The 12,806-nt window shown below is 60.2% G+C and overlaps 2 pseudogenes; both read right to left on the reverse strand.

The window, feature by feature from the left end:
- Positions 1 to 310: 310 nt before the first annotated feature.
- On the reverse strand, positions 311 to 7,968 carry LOC119878837 (annotated as a pseudogene).
- A 1,347-nt stretch (positions 7,969 to 9,315) lies between these two features.
- LOC119878839 lies at positions 9,316 to 12,166 on the reverse strand (annotated as a pseudogene).
- Between the last annotated feature and the right edge of the window lie 640 nt (positions 12,167 to 12,806).

Consider the following 12,806-nt stretch of genomic DNA (forward strand, 5'->3'; position numbering starts at 1 on the left):
TGCCGCCCGCGGCCCGGGCAGCACCCAAGAGTGGCTGGCCCAGGGTAGAAGCTGCAGGTGCACACCAGCGCCCTAGAGGGTGGCAGGCGGGGCAGGGCGGGTGGGGCAAGCGGGGGGGCCGCCTCAGGGCTCCTCATCCCGGGCACTGGGGGCCAGCCTGGGGCGCACGGGCCATGGGTGCTGGGAACGTGTCACCCGAACCAAAGCCCAGAGCGCTTCTCGGCCGCATGGCATCCACCACAAGCCCAGCTCAGGGAGCAGGGGGTGCGGTTGCAAGCCTGCCCCCCTCCCGAGTTTCCACAGGCCCACCCCCCCACCACCCAGGGCAGGACGAAGTCAGCAGCGGCCCTACAGTGAGGAGGCACTCTGAGAGGAATCTGCTCAAGGAGGGTGAGCAGGCCTCCCAGGCCGGGGGCATCGGGCACTAGGGGGACAAGGGGAAGGCAGAGAGCAGTGGGGCTGTCCGTGACCCACACGGCCCCACGGGCCCTCAGGCCTCCGGGGTGGGGGGGGCACCCGGCGGAGCTCCCAGAGAGATGGCTTCCCACCTGCTGCAGGCCCGACGTCTGTCCTGATCTGCAGGGAGGCACTGAGGCTTGGCGGGGCCCCCTCCCAGCACCCCCCACCCGTTCAGAACACCCCTCTCAGCCTTGCCTGACGTGGCCTTTTGGGGTAGCCCAACCCCAAACGAACCCAAGAACATGTCTAGAAATACACCCAAGGGACTCGGGAAACCCATCAGGACCATATGTGGTGACGTCAGCCCACGGGGCAGGGGTTTCAGGAAGAGGGCCACGGCCAGAGGTGACCCGCGGGAGGCAGGAGCGGCATCACCTAGAGCTTAGCAGAGGCAGTGAAATCTGCCAGCAGCTTGAGGTCATTAGGGAAGGTCAGCCATGCCCCGCCGTCAACCACCAGCACAGCGCCTGTCATATAGGATGTCAAGGGGCTGGCCAGGTACAGCGCGCCGTGGGCCACCTCGGTCTTGTTGCCCAGCCTCTGCAGGGGGATGTCCAGAACCTTGGTGCTGACACTGGCCTGGTGGCCACCTGCAAAAACATAAGGCTCAGCCCCATGATAGGGGACCCAGGGCCCCCCGCCCCCCACCCTGGGCTTGGAGACGGCCTCTTCCTGGGAGCCCAAGGAACCGGTCCTTCTCCTGGGTGTGTCCCAGCCAGCTGGGAGGGGAACCCGCGGAGGCACTGTGGGGCGTGGGGTCCCAAGGGCTTACCCAGCCGCCGGAACCCCTCCGTGCCACTGATGGGGCCAGGGGCGAGGCTGTTGATGCGGATGTTCTGGGGACCCCACTCCACAGGCCAAGTGCCGTGTCATCGCATCTGCACAGAGGAAGGCAGGCATGAGGGGAGGCAGGGCCCGTGCCAGGCCTCTCCACTGCTGGTTCCAGGGACAGGTGGGAGAAGGACCCAACAGGAGCCCAGGCCAGCCGACCCGGGGGGTGCCCGTACCCACAGCTGCCTTGGCAGAGCCCGCATGCACTTGAAGCACCTGCCCCGGGTACCCAGAGTCGCAGTGATGTTCACGATCAGCCCCTCCGTGGTCCTGTAACACACGGGGGAGGGCAGTGAGTGGGTGGCCGGAAGAGGCGACTCCCAGGAAGAAAGCACAGCACCCTGAAAAACTTTTCGTAGAGCACGCGAGACATGTTGAAGGTGCCCAAGCTGTCGATGTCCATCACGGTCTTAAAGGCGTTGAAGGACAGTGCACTGGCAGGGCACAGGAAGTTTCCCGCTGCACCTGCAAGAAAAACCACAGCGTGCTGGAGCCCCGGCAAACCAGGACACCGGCCCTCGGGTGGTCCAGGCGCCACAGGGCAGAGCCCGAGCACTTGGGGGCCCCTTTCTTCTTGGGAGACTAAGCAGGACAGATCTCATGGGCTGAATTACGTCCCTCAAAGAGATATGCTGAAGGGGAATCTGTGGCGCTCAGAGATCTTGATTTCAGCTCAGGTCATCATCTCAGGGTGGGGAGAGCGACCCCACGTCCTCTGCGCTCACTGTGGAGCCTGCTTAAGACTTTCTCTCCTGCTCCTCCCCCACATCTAAAAAAATAATTAATAGGGGTCCCGGAATGGCTCAGCTGGTAAGCATCTGCCTTCAGCTCGGGTCATGCTCCTGGGGCCCTGGGATCAAGTCCCGTGGGGACTCTACTCAGCTGGGTCCTGCAGCTCCCTCTCCCTCAGCTCCTCCCCCTGCTGTGCACGCGCTGTCTCTCTCTAATAAATAAAATCTTTAAATAATAATAAAAAGTTAAAATGTCCACCAAGGTTCTGGACATCCCCCTGCAGAGGCTGGGCAACAAGACAGAGGTCGCCCACGGCGCGCTATACCTGGTCAGCCCCTTGGCATATGCTAAAGTCCTAATCCCTGGTATCAGTGAACGTGACCTTATTTGGAAACATAACCTTTGTGGATGCAATCAAGTTAAGCTGAGGTCACCTGGGGCTAGGCAGGCCCAGACCCAGGGACTGCTGTCCTCCGAAGAAGAGGAGAGACAGACACATGTGGGGGAGGCCGCGGCCAGCAGGCGGAGACGCGCTGGGGAGCAGCCGGGATCGCCGGCCACCCCAGGGCGGGCAGAAAGGCCTGGAACAGAGCTTCCCTGGGCCTGAGGAGGGCGGCCTACCCACACCTTGGTTTTGGATTTGTGACCTCTACAAGTATGAGAGAACACATTTCTGCTGTTTTGGGCTATTCAGCCCGCGATACCTTGTTAGCTGCAGGAGATTGGGACATGCCATGTATTTTTTTTTTTTTTAAATATTTTATTTATTTATGATAGTCACAGAGAGAGAGAGGCAGAGACACAGGCAGAGGGAGAAGCAGGCTCCATGCACCGGGAGCCCGACGTGGGATTCGATCCCGGGTCTCCAGGATCGCGCCCTGGGCCAAAGGCAGGCGCCAAACCGCTGCGCCACCCAGGGATCCCCATGCCATGTTTTTAAAAGGGAATTTCAGCAGAGTGAGTCTTGACGTACCGTGCAGACTCTGGTGAGCAGAACGGGTCATACGGGCTCACCAACTGTAGGAAACACAGGATGTGAACACGGGGGCTGCGGTGGGTACGCGGGATTCTATCTACGAGCTGCTCAGTTAGTCTGTAAATCTAAACCTCTACAGGTTTAGATTAATTTTTTAGAAAAAATTATGGGTTTTTTTTTTTTTTTTTTTAAAGGGAGAGTTTTGGGACATGAGAGTGCCCTGACTCTGTGTGTAGGCCGAATTCTCAGGATGTCCACTTGAGCCTTGGCCAGGACAGGACCCCTGAGGCCCCTGAACCCACCAGAAGGCCCTGGCCTCACCCATCAGCCACTCACAGTTAACCAGAATGTCGATCTTCCCAAACTCCTTCAGTGCCTGGTCCACGGCAGCTGTGATGGCTGGAAAAGCTCGAACGTCCAGAGATAAGGGGAGGCACCGCTGGCCAGTGGCAGCAGCCAGCTTCCTGGCAGCCTAGGAGCCAGAAGGAAAGAGGTGGGCAGCAGCCCAGTGGCCTTGTGGGGGAGTCTGACAAGGGGGATGTGTCCAGGGGATGCTGGGAGGCTGCCGCTTGCTGCTGGACCCCACTCCCGGAGGCACAGCGGCCAGGCAGCCACTCCATGCAGCCACAACCCCCGGTGGACAGTTCTAAGATATCCCTCTCTCCCCGTCTCCCTAGGACCCTCCTTCGACATTGCCCTTCAGGCCACTGGCCATGGGTCAACGGCAGCCCCAGCTGACTTCTAGTCCCTGCCACAGAGACCAGCTGTGGCAGTGGTGACAGTCTCCTCCCAGGTGGATGCAACATGCGAACCACCCTCAAGATCCGAATGAGCTGAGATCTCTCTTGGGGCCACAGTACCACCCAACACGAGAGTCTCCTCAGAAGAGATGTTGTAAAAAACCAGGGGGTACCCTTGGGAGGCCACTCGTACTGAAGGTCCATGTTTGGGAGAGAAGCAGGATTTGGTGTTGCCATCTTCTGGGCCTCAGGACCCTCCAGGCACAGGCTCTGGGCCCCACAGCCACCCATGGTGGGATGGACCAGGAAAGACCCCCCTCACCTTAGACACTCTTGGAAAGCTTCTGCTGGCGATGACTGTGTGGCAGCCGTGCCTGCGAAGCCAGAGGGCAGGTGTGAGGGCAGCAAGGCACAGGGGACACACCAGGTCCCTGGTGCCTGCCTGGTGCTCTAGGCACAGCTCCTCTTCCCCAAGGCTCTCTTGGGCTGAAGCACCAGCCCAGGGCCGAAAGGCACAGCTTGCAGAAAACACAGGGGCCTGAGCAAAGCCGAGTGGCACCAAAGGTACCACCCTGGGGGCCCCAGTCTGGGTCTCTCTGGCATGCGGTACCCAGCCACACAGAGATATGGTTCCCCCCAAACACCATGTACTCAGCAGTGACACAGCCGGGAGCCTCAAATGCACAGCCCGGCAGCTGCATGGGCCTGCTGGGTGCCCGGGCTTCTCCCTCCGAGGCTGGGGTGAAGGACAGGTAGGGCCCATGCTGAGGCCAGGGTGTCTGCCTTGCCTCACTGCTGACACACTCAGCCTCACAGTAACAGTAGTAGCTACACTGCTAAGCAGCCCCACCTAATCCTCAAAATGACCCTCAGCACAGCTGGCCACGCTCTACTCAGAGAAGCAACACGCACAAGCCGCCAGCTTGGAAAATGGGATTCACCTGCAATGGATGAATCCCCAAATCTCATCCAGTGAGACCCATTCTCTATGAAAAGTGGAGGCTGGAGAAAACCGGGGAGGGGTCCATATCAACAGGCTTCCTCTTCCCCCCAACCCCAGCCTAACTTTGGCTCTTTCCTCTGGGACTCACAAGTGGTCAGCCTGGGCCTAAGGTCACAGATCTTGTGTTCCAAGAGACACTGTGCTCCGCACACTGCTGGAGTCAACTCGGCTCACCTACTCTGGGTTGGCAAGGCCCCAGGGAGCTTGGCAGCAGAGTTAGCTCAACCTATTGCACCCTTCCTCTGGTACAAATGGGGGTGCTGGGGCCAGAGTCTTAGTCTCAATGAACCTCTAGGAGACGATAGAGTCCTGCCTCCTCCAGGAAAGCACCTGACCCCTTTCAGATGCCCTCTGATGGCTTGTTGCCTAGAGGGGTTCCTACCACCCACCAGCATCTTGCCCAGGGATACAGCAGGGGTCCATGCAAGGTGGAGTGAGTTTCGGGGGTGGGAGGGAGTGCAAGAGTGCATAGAGCAGTGCTCACCGCATAAAAATCTCAGCAATCCGGAACCCGATGCCAGAACCACACCGGTGATGAATGCCACTTTGTCCCTAAGAAAACAGGAGGCATTTTAAGAGATAGATCCCTAGTTTTTTTTTTTTTTTTTTGAAGATTTATTTATTCATGAGAGACACACAGAGATAGGCAGAGACACAGGCAGAGGGAGAAGCAGGCTCCACGCAGGGAGCCCGACGCTGGACTCAACCCTGGGTCTCCTGGATCACACTGTGGGCTGAAGGCAGGCGCTAAACGCTGAGCCACCCAGGGATCCCCCAATCCCTAGTTTCTAACAGACCAAAATACAGCATCCAGTGTATTGCTCTGTTCTGCTCACCTGATTATATTCTCTTTCTTAAAAAAAAGTTGGTTTTTTGGTTTATGGTCTCTTCTGATTTGTTTAGTGTATAGTTCCCCGGGATCGTTGTTGCCATTTTATTGTGTTCTCTCATTCATCTATTCTCTGGACAGAATGGCAAGATGGAAAAACTCACCTCAGAAAAGAGAACAAGAGGCAGTACTGACCAGGGACCTAATCAGTATGGACATAAGTAAGATATTGGAACTGGAGTTCAGAGAGTAACAATTATAAAGATGCAGGTTGAATTGGGGGAAAAAAAAAAAAAAACACATAGAAGAACCAGAAAATCCCTTTCTGGAGAAATAAAAGAAAACTAAAATCTAAAGTTGAAACCAAAAAGGCTATTAATGAGATGCAATAAAAAATGGAGGCTATAACAGCTAGGATAAATGAGCAGAAGAGAGAATTAGTGATCTAGAAGACACAATGATGGAGACTAGAGAAACTGAGAAAAAGCAAGATAAACAGCTACTCACTGAATCACCAGGGGAGGATTTGAGAGAGAAGTGATGCCGTACAGCGAAACAATATTAGAATAATTGGGATCCCAGAAGAAGAGGAAAGAGGGGAGGGACAGAAGGTATATTGTAGCAAACTATAGCTGAGAACTTCCCTAAATCTGGAGAAGGAAACAAGCATCCAAGTCCAGGAGGCATAGAGAAACCCCCTCAAAATCAATAAAAATAGGCCAACACCCCGACATATAATAGTGAAACTTGCAAATCTCAGAGACAAAGAGAAAATCCTGAAAGCAGCTGGAATAGGAGGTCCGTAACCTTCAAGGGTAGAAACATTCTCTAGCAGCAGACCTGTCCACAGAGGCCCGGCAGGCCAGAAAGGGCCGGCATGGTACGTTCAGGTGCTAAATGAGGAAAAAGAGAGAGGTAGGAATTTAGCAAGGCTTGGGAAGAGATCAGAGACATGTTACAGATGAGCATCAAATCTCAAACGTTCAAGACACATGAGTGGGGCACTGGGGGGCTCAGTTGGTTAAGCATCTGCCTTTGGCTCATGTCACAATCTCAGGGTCTTGGGATCGACCCCACATCAGGCTCCCTTGCTCCATGGGGAACCCGCTTCTCCCTCTCCCTATGCTGCTGCTCCCCCTGCTTGTGGTCTCTTTCTGTCAAACACATGAGTTTTTTTCCTAAAGCAAGCCCCATCAATATGCTGCCTGCAAGAGACTCTTTATTTTTTTTTAACATTTTATTTATTCAGAGAGAGAGAGAGAGAGAGAGAGAGGCACAGAGACACAGGCAGAGGGAGAGGGAGAAGCAGGCTCCATGCAGGGAGCCTGACATGGGACTCGATCCCGGGTCTCCAGGATCACGCCCTGGACTGAAGGCAGCGCCAAACAAAGAAACACCTCAAAAGGTGAGCCACCCGGGCCGCCAAGAGGACTCATTTTAGATCCAAAGATACCTCCAACTCATGAAAAGAAAGCTGGGGTAAGGCAGCCCGGGTGGCTCAGCATTTCATTATTTTTTATTTATTTATTTTTATTTTTTATTTTTTGGCTCAGCGGTTTAGCACCTCCTTCAGCCCAGAGTGTGATCCTGGAGACTCGGATGGGGCCCACGTCGGGCTCCCTGCATGGAGCCTGCTTCTCCCTCTGCCTGTGTCTCTCTCTCTCTGTCTCTTATGAAGAAATAAAATCTTTAAAAAAGAAAGAAAGAAGAAAGGAAGGAAGGAAGGAAGGAAGGAAGGAAGGAAGGAAGGAAGGAAGCGAGCTGGGTAGTACTCCTTCATTAAACAAATTAATTTTTTTTTATTTATTATGATAGTCACAGAGAGAGAGAGAGAGAGGCAGAGACACAGGCAGAGGGAGAAGCAGGCTCCATGCACCGGGAGCCCGACGTGGGATTCGATCCTGGGTCTTCAGGATCGCGCCAAACCGCTGCGCCACCCAGGGATCCCTCATTAAACAAATTAAATCAAATTAAATTTTAAATCGGATCCCTGGGTGGCGAAGCGGTTTGGCGCCTGCCTTTGGCCCAGGGCGCGATCCTGGAGACCCGGGATCGAATCCCACGTCAGGCTCCCGGCATGGAGCCTGCTTCTCCCTCTGCCTGTGTCTCTGCCTCTCTCTCTCTGTATGACTATCATAAATAAATTAATTTATTAAAAAAAAAAGACCCACCACCCGGACCAGGGTTAGAACACCACCCCGGACATCTGGATCGCCGGCCGCCAGCACCCGGTCCTCTGCCGTCGCAGTAAAACCACCCGCCCCGAGCCACCTCCGCAGCGCTGCGCCCCGGGGGAGCCCCTGACTCCGTCCTCACCTGAGCAGGTCGGGGCAGAAGAGATGGCGGTACTCGGGGAGACACTCGTCCCTCACTGACGTCGGGCGGTGGCTGGGACCATGGCGCGCGGGGCGGCGGGGTCGCGAGGACAGCAGGGACCCGCGGGGCGGGCAGCAGCGGGGCCCTCAACGGGGCTCAGCGTCCTGGCCCGGGGGTGCGGGAGCAGACGCAGCGGTGGCCTGACCCGGCGCCGACCCCGCGCCAGCCCGCCCACAGAGGCTCCAGTTCCGCCCCGGACGCCCGCCGAGGAGGAGGAAGTGCTAGACAGCCCCGAAGGAGCCCAGCCCGCGTGCTAGCCCGCCACACAGCGGCCAGCCCACGGAAGCAAGCCACGGCCGACGGCCGTGCTAGAACGCCCGCCCGGACGCCACGCCCGCCCGCCCGCCGTGCTAGCCCCGCCCACAGCGGCTCCCAGCCCCGCCGGACGCCCCGCCCGCGGCGCGACGGCCGTGCTAGCCCCGCCCCGCCCCGGACGTCCCGACCGCCGTGCTAGCCCCGCCCACAGCTGGGCCTGGGGGGGCAGGCGCAGTGGTGCGGGCATCGAAGGAGCTGGCTTCGTAACCGCCTCGGCCTTGATGACGGGAGCGGGCATCAGCGCCCTGGCCCGAGCCAGGGGTCACCGCGGACACTAGGTTCCGGGTCAAGAGTCGCTGCTCCTCCGAGCCTTAACAACCTGTTTGGGGGCACTTAGCCCCCCGAGCCCCTCCCTTCACTGCTGCGGTGGACGCCGCAAGAGCCCAGGACCGCCTCCCCCTCGCATGGGCACATGGGCAGCCCGAGCTGCCCTCGTCCTCACAATGGCCTGCCCGGGAGAGGTTAGGGCACTGCATGCGAGCCCGGGGGCGGGGGGGGGGGGGCACGGCAGCCACCGGGGCTATGGGCCGGGGATCAGGCGTCCTTTCTAAAGATGTCACAGGGCAAGCGAGGCCAAGGCGGCCACAGCAGATGCGAGGACGTGCGAAGTCCGGTACCGTGACAAGTGACCAGGGTCACAGCTGAGGACCAGAGCTGGTGTTGATGTGTGCAGCGCCGACACGGAGAACGGGGAGCCCTGGCCAGGCTCCGCCGCAGAGGCCCGGGAACGGAGCTCTGCCCTGGGGGCTTCAGGGGCCCTACACACCTTCTCCGCCGCCATCCGGCCCCTGCCCGAGGCAGGCAGGCCCCGCTGAGCATGACAGGTGGGGGTGCTGGGCCTCGGCGTGGATCCCCGTACATTTCAGGCTGCGGGCCATTTGCACCTCTGCCTGTCTGATCCAGTTTAAAAACAACGGATCCCGACCGGTGCGTGAGCTTAAGGTAAGCTTTATTTCTACTCTCAAACTCGTTACGGCTTTGCATGAAGTCCTCACCCCTAATCTGAAAGATGGCAGGAACTGTAACAAACAACTCCCGCCCGCCACAACACAGTGATGTTTCACCCCCCTTGGGGAAGGGCGCTTACACTACGTAATTTTGGAGACCCCCCCAAAGGTTGTCTGGCACTTTGGCATAGAAAGGATTTGGTCCAATTTCTTACTGGCTCAGGATAGTAAAAGGCACATAGAGTTGGTTGCTCAGCTCCTCAGGGTAGCATGGAGCGGAAGGTAGACGGGGTCTGGGACAGAAGGGCAGACCGCCGGGGTGGGCTCGGGGTCTGCACACAGAGGTAGTTGATCCTGGGTGGCCGCAGGGTGGCTGAGGGCAGCCCGAGTGCTCAGGCTGCGTAGATGCTGCTGTGGTGGTTTTCGTCTGCCCAGTCCACCAGCTCACTGCTCTGAAACCATAGCTGGATCTCCCTCCGGGCCCCCTCCACAGAGTCGCTGGCATGAATGATGGTTCCTGCGCCAACGAGAAGCAGCAAAGGTAAGGCAGGGGACTTCATTGGGAACCTTGGAGGTCCCGGGAGGCATCTGCTAACCCCCTGCTATTGAGAGGGGCAAGCCCGGTGCTGGGCGATGTTTCTCCGTTGCAAGAACAGAGCCGGAAAGACTGGTTCCAGACTGACCTTGGCCTCTCCCCACAACCTCACGCCCAGCCCCGACCCTATCTGGGAGCCTCGTGTTTCCCACCAAGCCATCCCATGCCAGACAACACACAGTGAGTGCTTTATCATCTCCTGTGTGCAAAGGGCTTCAAAAAACCTGTTCTGGCAAACATTAGGTGTGTGTGACATCCCAGCATCGAAAATCTCTGGCTTTCCTTTGGCCCCAGCAAGATGCCCAGTTCCCGTGGACCTGCCTTAGGAGCAGACTGCCACCCCACACTCAGGCCCTCCTCAACCCCTAACGAGCTGGCCTGTCACCTCCAGTCGCTTTGAGTGTATCAGGGCCCCCAGACCTGCTGATGTGGACACTGAAGTCACCCCTGATGTGTGCCGGGGGCGGCCTCAGCCTGAGTCGGTGTGTCCTATCATGGTCCTCGAGGAGCAGACCACATTGGGGCCTTCCCCAGACCTGCAGCACAGAGATAAAGGCCGGTGGGATGGGTGGGGATCGCCAAGGACTCAGCAGCTCTGGGCTCCGCCCAGGGCCCTCTACCCCGCCCACCACCCCTGCCTGCCCTACCATGGCCACCACAGGGCCGGAGGTCATGTAGCTGATGAGCGATGGGTAGAAGGCTTCCTCTGCAGGTCATGGTAGTGCTCAGCAAGGACTCTCTCTGGTGCCTATGGGCAGCATTGGGGCAAGGGTGAGGGGAGCCCCTGGGCACTGGGCCAGGGACCGTGGTATCCTGACACTCAGGCGCTTTATAGATAACACCTACATGGGTTGGCACAGCAGCACGTACCTCCCCACCCCTCCCCTGCTACTGCCAACCCCAGGATACTCCTCATGACCCGGGGCTGAGGTAGCCCCCCCACCCGTCCCCTCAAGGACCACCATGGGCCGAGGGCCCTGGTACCTGCAGCATCTTCATCCCCACCAGCTTGAAGCCCCTCCTCTCAAAGCGCTGGATCACGTCCCCCACAAGCCGCCGCTGCCACCCCATCCGGCTTCACTGCAACCAGGGTCCGCTCTCGAGTCCAGGAGGACCCTCCTTTAGAAAAAGGGGAATCAGGTGCCTCACCCTTCACATCTGCCTGAACCTGGGTTCTGCCGCCACAGCCCAAGTGTCACCTGGCCGTCAGAGGGCCTGCCTCTACTAGAGCAGCTCTGGACCGGAGAAGGGCAGGGCTCACAGCAACGGATGCCCAGCAGGACTCTGCCTTTCAGAGAGCAACAGGGGGTCCCTGGTGCTTGCAGCCCGTCAGGAGGGGCCGTGGCTCTGCCCATGCAGTGGCAGGGGCACCCATGATGGGATCCGGGCTCCCTGAGGAGGCATCTTCGAGAGGTGGGGGGGCAAATCCCAGCTCGGAGGCCACCCAGAGGCTCAGAGATGCCACATGGGAAAGAGGGGGCATGTTGTTGGCCTTGCTTTTGACTGCGGGGCTCCAGAGTGATGGCACGGTCACTGTCCGAACTCCACAGCTGCCGCGTGAGGAAGGACCCAAAGCGCATCCTCTGGGTCTGAGGGGAAGGAGTGGCAGGGAACCAGGCAGTAGTGAAGTGTCCCTTTCCCACCAGGCGGGCCACGCACAGGGGACAAAGGGAGCTCGGGCCTGAGGAGGAGGGCAGGGGGAGACTCCGGAGGGCTGTGCACCGCTGCCCCAGGCCCCCAGCTGCGCGGCTGGAGGCTCTGAAGGCCGCCGCTGGGGGACCCAAGCACAGGACCGAGCCAGCCCCAGGGGTCTCTAGGGATACACTGCAGCACAGAGGGGGCATCGTCGTCCCGTACAAGCCCGGGCCCCTGAGTCTCACTGACCGCAGCCCCGGGTCCAGGCCCAAATGTGCTCTCGAGAGGAGCCTACCACCCCCGGCCGGGGGCGTCCGGGGAAGTCCTGCAGCCGGTGCCCCTAAGACCCCCGCGTGGAGGGACCCTCTGCGGAGCTGGCCTGCCGCAGCCGGCCCGGCAACCCCGGGGGGCAGCTCGCTCCGGCGGCGTCGGAGAGCCCGCGGGCCGCAGTAACCGGGAGAGGCCCAGCAGGCCCCGGGCTCCCGGAGCCCTCGGGTCCCTGCGCCGGGCGCGGGGAGGGGGTGCGGGGGGCGGGGAGACGCGCGGGCGCCCCGAGGGCTCGCGCGCCAACAAAGGCCCGGCGCGCCCCCTCCCCCCCTCCCCCCCCTTCCCCTCCGCGGGTCGCCGGCCACTCACCCGAGTTGGAGCGCGCGAGCAGGCAAGGACCGGGGGCCCGCGGGGCCACGCAGCAGCCCCGGCAGCGCGGCGCGCCCCAAGACGCCGCCCATGACCCCGGCCCGCGGGCCGCTGGCTAGCACGGGGAGAGCGCAGGCGACGGAGCCCCGAAGGCGAGGGGAGGAGGGGCGGAGGGAGAGGGAGGGGCGGGGCCACCGTGGAGGGGAGGGGAGGGGTGGGCGAGGCCGGGGAGAGGGAAGGGGCGGGGCCACCACGAAGGGGATTGAGGCGGGGCGGGGGCGGGGCCACCGCGGAGGGGATGGAGGGGGCGGGGCGGGGTCACCGCGGAGGGGAGAGGGAGGGGCCACCGGGGCGGGGCGGATGGAAGGGAGGGGAGGGGAGGGAGGGGGAGAAGAGGTGACGGAGGAGGGGAGAAGAGGTGACGGAGGAGGGGAGGAGGGAAGGAAAGGGCGGGGCCACCGTGACGGGACAAGCAGGGAGGAGGGGCGGAGGGAGGGGAGGGCCCACCGGGGAGGGGAGGGGAGGGGAGGGGAGAGGGGGCGACCGAGAAGGGGAGGCCGGGGTCAGGAGGAGGGCGGGGCGGAGGGAAGAGGAGGGGCCAGAGAGAAGGGGAGGGGAGGAGTGGGGAGGGCAGTGAGGAGGGAGGAAGGGGGAGCTGAGGGGAGGGCAGGGTGAAGAACCCCGCATTCTGTTGCGGTCCTGCTGAGGTGGGTAGGTCGGTGGCCAGCTACT

This window comes from Canis lupus, unplaced genomic scaffold, assembly GCF_011100685.1.
Source record: "Canis lupus familiaris isolate Mischka breed German Shepherd unplaced genomic scaffold, alternate assembly UU_Cfam_GSD_1.0 chrUn_S1965H2164, whole genome shotgun sequence".
NCBI classification, from domain to species: Eukaryota; Metazoa; Chordata; class Mammalia; order Carnivora; family Canidae; genus Canis; species Canis lupus.